Source organism: Cervus elaphus, chromosome 25 (genome assembly GCF_910594005.1).
Source record: "Cervus elaphus chromosome 25, mCerEla1.1, whole genome shotgun sequence".
Classification (NCBI taxonomy): domain Eukaryota; kingdom Metazoa; phylum Chordata; class Mammalia; order Artiodactyla; family Cervidae; genus Cervus; species Cervus elaphus.
In genome coordinates, this window is record NC_057839.1 from 71,269,737 (window position 1) to 71,277,958 (window position 8,222).

General features: G+C 52.0%; 1 long non-coding RNA gene across 1 annotated transcript; it reads right to left on the minus strand.

Annotated features, from left to right (window-relative positions):
- Positions 1-3,263: 3,263 nt before the first annotated feature.
- On the minus strand, positions 3,264-7,524 carry LOC122683746. Its single transcript, XR_006337806.1, has 3 exons — positions 6,736-7,524; positions 6,126-6,226; positions 3,264-3,398 (listed from the first exon to the last, which is right to left on the minus strand). It is a non-coding gene; the product is annotated as an uncharacterized LOC122683746 (long non-coding RNA).
- Between the last annotated feature and the right edge of the window lie 698 nt (positions 7,525-8,222).

Sequence of the window (8,222 nt, forward strand, 5' to 3'; positions counted from 1 at the left end):
CAAGGGCCGGAGCAGAGCCCACGAGGCTGGCGCTTCCACCCCACCTGAGTGCCACGAGCCCTGGTCACGCTGGGCTCGGCCACCAGCCACCGCGTCCCCTGAAACCACTTCCCGGTCTCCAGGCTCTGAGGAGCGTCCTGACCACAGGCTGCCTGGCCACGCCAGCAGTGCTCCGTGTGTCAAGTTGAGGAGAGCGTGGACGCCCCCCTTGCGGAGGCTGATGAGGGCGCGGAGGCTGATGAGGGCCCGGTGGCTGGGGTCAGTGGGAGCGTCCCTGGATGCCTCTGTCTCGGCTTCAGCAGCGACCATCCCCACCCCCAGACCCCCAGGTCTGTGCCCCAATCCCTGGCTTAGAGCTCGCGCTTTCCCGACAGCCTGAGCTCACACTCTGGTCCTGTGTGTGACCTGTGTTCACACAGTCACTTCTTTGCAAAACTTGTGAAAGAAAGATGCTCCAATTGTCGGTCAAGACTGCAACCTCCTTCCGCTCTGAGCTGGCCTCCAGGTGACCACCAGGGCCCCTGGCCAGCTCTCTAAGACCGTGGAGGTGGGGGCGGGGGCACCGGCCACCTGCTCAGGGGACCCGTTTAGCCTGGACACCTTCCTTCTGTACTGGACACAGCCCAGCCATCGTGGGATGGCCGGGAGTCCCAACTTGGACCAGCATTGTTACGAAAAGAAAACTCTGGGTCAAACAAAACATAGGTCATGCCTGGCGTGTCCATCCCTGGAGGCTTTGACACCTGCGTGCTGACTGGAGCTGCCCCCTTGACCCTAGGGCAGCCGTGGGCCGTGACCCCTGTCCCCGGGTGGCAGGTCACGTCACTCCAGGTCCCTGTGGGCCCATCTGGCCATCAACACTAGCACAGAGGCCTCATTCCTTGGGCACTGCTGCCCTCTGACTTTGCCCCCTTTGCGAGGACTCCTGCCTGGCTGGGTCGGAGGCCCCTTGGTCCCTGTGATGCTCAGGTGGCCTCTGAGAGGCATCGACTCTGGGAGAGCCTCTGCTAGGGGAACGCGGGGACTGGGGTTTCTGGGCTGAGCCCTAGAAACTCTCTCACCTGCCCAGGAGACCCCAAACTGCCTTCTGTTCCCCGCTCGACGTGGGTGAAGGATTGCAAGCTCCTGAGAACCCTACGCCCGCCTCTCCGGGAAGCCGACCAAATGGTTTTCCTGGAACCAGTTCCCCTCCCAGCCCTGCCTCCCATGGTCCCTGCTTTCTGGACCCACTCCGAGCCAGAGAAGGAATTTGTCCTTCCCAAGGGGACCTTGCAGTGGTCCCGGGCTGCCGCAGACATAGCTGCAGGGAGGCCCAGGAAGGCTGCAGGGAGTAGGGGGCACAGAACCAGTGTGGGGCCCGGCCCCGCACCCCCCAGCCAGAAAAGCTTAGTCTCACTGTACTCACAGATGGGGCTTCCAGGAGAGATGGCTCTCGAGGGAGACTTCTTGGATTTTGCTGGATAAATACAAGTTGCTGTGTTCCGGGCCCAGAGGAAATCCGGCTCCTGATCCCAGGGTGGTGAAGGTCCACTGGAGTGGGGTCCACTGTGAGGTTCGCTGTGAGGGTCCGCTGGAGTGGCGGCGCAGCCCCTCTCCCCAGGCTGTCTGAGGAGTGGACCAGCTGCCCCCGGGGCTGTAGTGAGCCTTTGTGGGACAATAGGTCACATGTCCACTCTGATCTGGCCTCCAGGTCACCGCCAGGGCCCCTGGCCGGCTCTGTAAGACCGTGGAGGTGGGGTGGGGGCACTGGCCATCTGCTCAGGGCCCCATTTAGCCTGGCACCTTCCTGTCATCCTGGGCACGGGCCAGCCGCCCCAGGACTGCAGGGAGCCCCCAGCCCCCAGGGCCTGCGTGCACAGGGCGCCTGCAGCGAGTGTGGCCACACCACGGTGACTGCACAGAAGTGAGTAGCCGCACGACGGGCACACGTCCAGCCCCAGGACGCAAGCCCAGAGGGGTCAGCAACGACAAGAGGAAGGAAAGGAGCCTCTTTCTCAAGATGAACCCAGGGAGCCCAGAGGAGCCGAGACTGTCGACCGCTGTTGCCCCCTCCCCCTGGGGCACACCTCCCTGGGGCCCAAGTCCAGCTCTGGCTCTTTCTGGCTGGCAGCCTCAGGTGGCTTATTTCATCTCAAAAGCCACGTCTTCCTCTGCGTGTGTGTTTAATATGTTACCCAGACCTCCATCCCCAGCTTCCTCATGCCCACCATACTAGGTTTCCCTGGAGCCGGGGAAAGGACAGAGACACGGGGGCCACCCTGGGCCGGAGTTTCTGGGGGTCTGCCCCCTCCCTGTGGGCCTGGGAGCCGGCTCTGAGGCGGGGGTAGACAGGCCCCAGGCTGAGAAGCTCAGTCCCTGTGGACAGACGCTCCCAATCTCGACAGCAGGTCAGTTGAGAGAGGAGGCTGGACTCTGCCGAGAAGAGGTTCAGACCACACGTCCCTCACTCTGAAGTCAAGGAGACTTTCCTGACTGCACAGGCATAGAAACGCTCTCTGGAAGTCAGGCGGAGGGTGTCACCTCAGAGTACATGGTAACCCACCCACGAGCCCCTTCACTGGAGCCCACCTTGGCTGAGAGACGAGGACACGTGGGAGGACCCTGAGATAAACCAAGTATGGACTCAGGACCAAGACGACTGGGCAGAGGAGGCGTGGAAGCGGACCCAAGGCCAGGCAGAGAAGGATGACTGGAAAAACCACAGCTTTCCCCAGACGGACCTTTGTTGGCAAGGTAATGTCTCTGCTTTTTAACATGCTGTCTAGATTGGTCATAACTTTCCTTCCAAGGAGTAAGCATCTTTTAATTTCATGGCTGCAGTCACCATCTGCAGTGATTTTGGAGCCCAAGAAAATAAAGTCAGCCACTGTTTCCCCATCTATTTGCCATGAAGTGATTGGACCAGATGCTATGATCTTTGCTTTCTGAATGTTGAGCTTTAAGCCAACTTTTTCAGTCTCCTCTTTCACTTTCATCAAGAGGTTCTTTAGTTCTTCTTCACTTTCTGCCGTAAGGGTGGTGTCATCTGCATATCTGAGGTTATTGATATTTCTCCCAGCAATCTTGATTCCAGCTTGTGCTTCATCCAGCCCAGCATTTCTCATGATGTACTCTGCACGTAAGTTAAATAAGCAGGGTGAAAATATACAGCCTTGAATTACTGCTTTCCCAGTTTGGAACCAGTCTGTTGTTTCATGTCCAGTTCTAACTGTTGCTTCTTGACCTGCATACAGATTTCTCAGGAGGCTGGTATGATGGTCTGGTATTCCCATCTCTTTAATACTTTTCCACAGTTTGTCATGATCCACACAGTCAAAGGTTTTAGCGTAGTCAATGAAGCAGAAGTAAACGTTTTTCTGGAATTCTTTTGCAACTGAATACATTTCTTTGCCCAGTGCCTACAAAAATAAACACTCAGTAAATAGAGAAGTAAGGTTTGAAGTCATAAATTATAACCAAGGTGATAGAGAAAGAAAATGTTACTTCAGAAATGATCATTCAGATGTTTGAGGCTAAAGTTCCAGTCATAAATAATTCAGAAAGGTTTCTAGTCGTAAATGGTAAATAGGTGTTAGGAAAAGGGTTCTAGTCACAAATCATAAGTTAAGGTGATAGTGGTTTCCTGTCAAAACATACTCAGATGATGGAGAAAAAAGATGTCCAGTCAAAAGGGCAGCACAGTTGATACAGGGAAAGTTTGCCAGTTATGAATAATAACTCAGATGATAAAGATTTCCTGTCAAAAGTGTTAACTCAGGTGATAGAGACCGAAGATCTCCAAGCATAAATGATAATGTGATCAAGACCAAAAGTTTTTCGGTAATAACAACTCAAGTGGTGGATAAGTTTCCATTCATGGTGATAACCCAAGTGCTAGAGAAAGCAGGTTTCTGTCATAAATGTGAAGGCAGGGGATAGACGAAAATGTTATTCAATCATGAATGAAAAATCTTGTGATGGAAAAGTTTTCCTGTTATAAATTAGGATGTAGACCTTGGCAAAGAAAGGTATTCAGTTGCAAATGATAATCCAGGTCATGAAAAAAAAGTTTCCTAATCACAAATGATTACTCAAATGATTAGAGAAAGAAGGATTTCCATTCATAGGTGATAACTCAGGTGATTAAAAAGAAGGTGCCCGTCATAAGCTAAAACTTAGAAGTTTTTTAGATGTAAGTGGTACCTCAGTAATACATAAGGAAGGCTTCCAGTCATAAGTAATAAGTCAAGTAATGGAGAACAAAGATTTCCTGTCATAAATCAGTTTATAAAAAAATAAGGTTTCTAGCCATAAATGATAACTCAAAATGTTTCCAGTCACTAATGAAAACTCAGCAGATAAGAAACGAAGTTTCCAGTCATAAATTTTACCTAAAAGAGATACTTACAAATAAGGAGTATCCAGTCACAAATAACAACCATGGTCACAGAAAAGTCTTTCCATCATAAATGATAATCAAGATATAGAAAAAGAATCCCTCTCATAAATGGAATTTTAAGGGGATGACAGAGGATGAGATGGTTGGATGGCATCACCGACTCGATGGACATGAGTTTGAGCAAGCTCCAGGAGTTGGTAATGGACAGGGAGGCCTGGCGTGCTGCAGTCCATGGGGTTGCAAACAGGTGGATACGACTGAGGGACTGAACCGAACTGAACTGAACTGATAAGGTCATAAAGAAGTTTCCCAGTATTACGTGATGACTCAGGAGACAAAGAGGCTTCATGTCATAGTGAAGAGTGAAGTGATAGAGAACGGAAAACCGCAGTCATGAAGGATAAAACACACTAGAGAAAGATGGTGATACAGAGGATTCCCAGTCACAAAGGATAAATCAGGTGACAGAAAAGAAAGTTTTCCAGCCATAAATGATAACTCAGGTGAGACAGAAAAATTCTGTCATAAATGATAATTCAGGAAATAGAGAAGTAGGATTTCCAGTCATAAATGGTAACCATCAATAGCATGAGACAGAAAAACTTTTCTACTTTTAATTGATCATGCAGGTGATAAAGAAAGATTCAAGTCATAAAAGATAAATCATGTGATAGAGTGTTTCTAGTTATAAATAATAACTCAAGTGATACAGAAAACTATCAAGTAAGAGAAAATGAAAGCTTTTCAATCAAAAATTGTAACTCAGGTGATAGGGAAAGAATACTTCCAGTTTTTGGCCATAATTCATAGGCTAGAAAAGAGGGTTTCGAGTCAAATGAGAACTTATAGAGAAAGGCTTCCAGTCATAAGCAATCATTCAGGTGATACAGAGAGAGGGTGTCTAGTCAAAAAAGAGAACTGAGATGATAGAGAAAAAAGTTTTCTAGTCATAAAAAAGGTGGAGAAAAAGGTTTCCAATAATTAATGATTCAGGTGACAAAGAAAAAGTGTTTCACTCATAAATGATTAGTCAGCTGAGAGAAGAAAGTTTCCCAGGCCTAAATGTCAGGTGATAAAGAAACAAGGTAGCTTGTCGTAAGTTATGGAGAAAGAAGATTGTTTGGTCATAAAGTGGTCACTCAGGAGAGAAAAAAAATTCAGTCATGAATGGTAACTAGTCAATACGGAAAGAAGGCTTCTAGTCATAAATGGTAACCAATATTATAAAAAGCCTTCCACCATAAACAATAGCAGGTCACAGAAAATGACTTTTTGTCACAAAGGTAACGGGTCACAGAGAAGGAAATGTTCTGACCTGGTGTGATGACTCAGGTGACAGGACAAAAGGTGTCCTGTGGCAAATGAGGGTTCGTGTGTCAGAGGAAGAAGGGAACGTCACAAATGACAACTCAGGCAGCAAAGTGAAGTTGCTGCTTAAAACTAGTAAAAGAGGAAATTTTGCAGCCGAGAATGGTAACTCAGGTGATGGTGAAAGATGGCTTCCAGCCATAAGTGACAACACCGGGGGTAGAAAGAGAAGATTCAGTCACAAATGCTAAGTTGGGAGTCGCATAAATACAGTTTCCAATCCTAAGTGGTAACTCCAGGGACTCAGGGCAAAGTTCCAGTCGCATGTGGTCACCCAGGTAACATAAAATGATTCCAGTCATAAAACCCAAGTTGGGTGATGCAGAAAGAAGTTTCCTGGTCATAAATCCTAACTCAGGTGGTCCAGACGGAAGCTCACCCATCACAGAGGCACATCGGGTGACGAAGGTTGTTTGCAGCCACAAACAGCCCAGGTGATACACAGAGAAAAGTTTCCTCCCCCTCTGAAGTGATGATTCTCTGGAAGAGAAAAAAGGTTTCATGTCGTGAATGACATTGGGATACAGGAAGAAGTTTTGCGGTCAGCAATAATGACTCAGGTGACTGGGGAGGAAGTCGTCTTGTCCTAACTTATGACTTAGGACAGAGGAGATAGGTTTCCAACAACAGAGCAGACCGTCCTCAGCAGGATGACTGGAGGACGAGGTGACAGGGATTTCAAGGATGATCCTCACAGTCACACTACAGAGAAAATGAGAAAGGTTTCCAACAAGTGCAAACTCAGATTACAGACAAAGAAGTTTTCAGGAGCAAAGGATAACTCATGTTAGAGAAAAAGAAGGCTTCCAGCCAGGATAGATAGGTCCAGACACACAGAAATAAGGTTTCCATCCATAAATGACAGTTTTGGGGAGAGAGAGAAGGTTCCAGCCCTGAATGACACACAGTGACAGACCACAAAAAGTTTCTAGTTCTGGATGGTAAGGAGTTTGAGTCATAAATCAGAACTCGGGGGATGGAAAACTCACCTCCCCATCCGAAAGGACACTACAGCCGTGGAGCGAGGCTGCCACAGTGACGGGGCCACCTCCCCGGAGCGGCCCCTTCGCTGGCGTGAAGAAGTTGCCAGGCGGGAACCACAGCCTCCGCAGAAGGGCCTCCAGGTTCGGGGGGTCGGGGGGGCAGAGCCGCGGTTGTCGGTTCACTCCTGGGGCGCTTCTGCCCCGCGTCGCCTCCGCACCGGGCAGAGGGGCTGTGGACGCAGAGACCGCAGCTCAGCACGTTTCCTCCGTGCCATGACCACGACGCTCACCCTTGCAGTCCCCATCACCTCGTCTTCTGGGTCATCCTGCCGGGGACGGTCTGCTCTGTCGGGCTGTGTCCTCAGCCTCTCTCGCAGGTGCCCCAGCCCACGGAGGGGTCGATCTGAGGCCTGTGCGCTGGACCGTGGGCTCAGCAGAGGCCAGGCAGGCAGCACCATGCCCCATGGTGTCCCAGGGTGGCGCTCTGCCCCCTCTCCCGCCTGCGCCCGCCTAGGAGCCTACCCCCGTGGGGGGACAGCATGCCCCCATCCTGAACCCAGGGCCCAGCCGAGGGCACCTCCGGCTTTCAGCCACGGCCCAGAAAGTGCCCACAAGGCTGGTGCCCGCCTCCGGCAGGGGACCTGGGTACGACCCCTCCTCCTACCAGGCCCAGCCCCCACCCCTGACCCAGAGAGAGCTGGCGCCTGAGGAGGCGGTCAGAACACCCATGCCCCCACCCCTGCCCGGCACACAGGCACTCAGACGTCCCCTGGGCCCAGAGGCTGGTGTGTGTGGGCGGGGCTTACAGGGCCGGGGCAGGGACCACGTGGCAGGCTGCCTCTGCGACCACTCTTCCCTCTGCCCCAGGCCCCTCCTGTCCATCCCGCAGAGCGGCGCTGCCCCCTGGTGTCCATGGGCGGCAGCGTCAGACACCCTCACACTCTGGGAAAGGGCCTGGGGGAAGGACCACCCTCAGATTCTGGTGCAGGCCTCGCCCTCCCGCCCCCACCACCTGCCCCCAGCCCTCTCGGCTGCCCCCTCACTGTCTGTCTGCCCCTCTGCACGGCCCGCCCTGGTTAGCCCCTCCTCCCCAGACCCTCTCTTCCCACTGGGGACACAGGGCTCCTCAGCAGTAACAGTGGAGCATGGAGCGCCCCCGCCCTGACCCCAGGGCCCACAGACCTCTCTTCTCACCCTATTTCAGAGTCTTGAGGAAGCCACAGAACCGGGCCCTGGCCCCCAAGGCCGTGCTCGCTCTAGCCCTGGACCTGACCGGAGCCAAGGCTGGCTGATGGTCCCAGGGGTGGAACCCGGGTCTCCCACTCCAGCCCAGCTCCGACCAGGCCTCCCCAGGCTGCATGGCCACGTGCAGGCAGCGCAGCTCCACACCACGGTGTGAGACAGGCTAAAGTTACCTCATCGTGTGAGTGACTTAAAACTCAAAGCATTTGAGAGTGTTAAGAAAATCAAAATGAGAAAATTTTGGAAAAAGA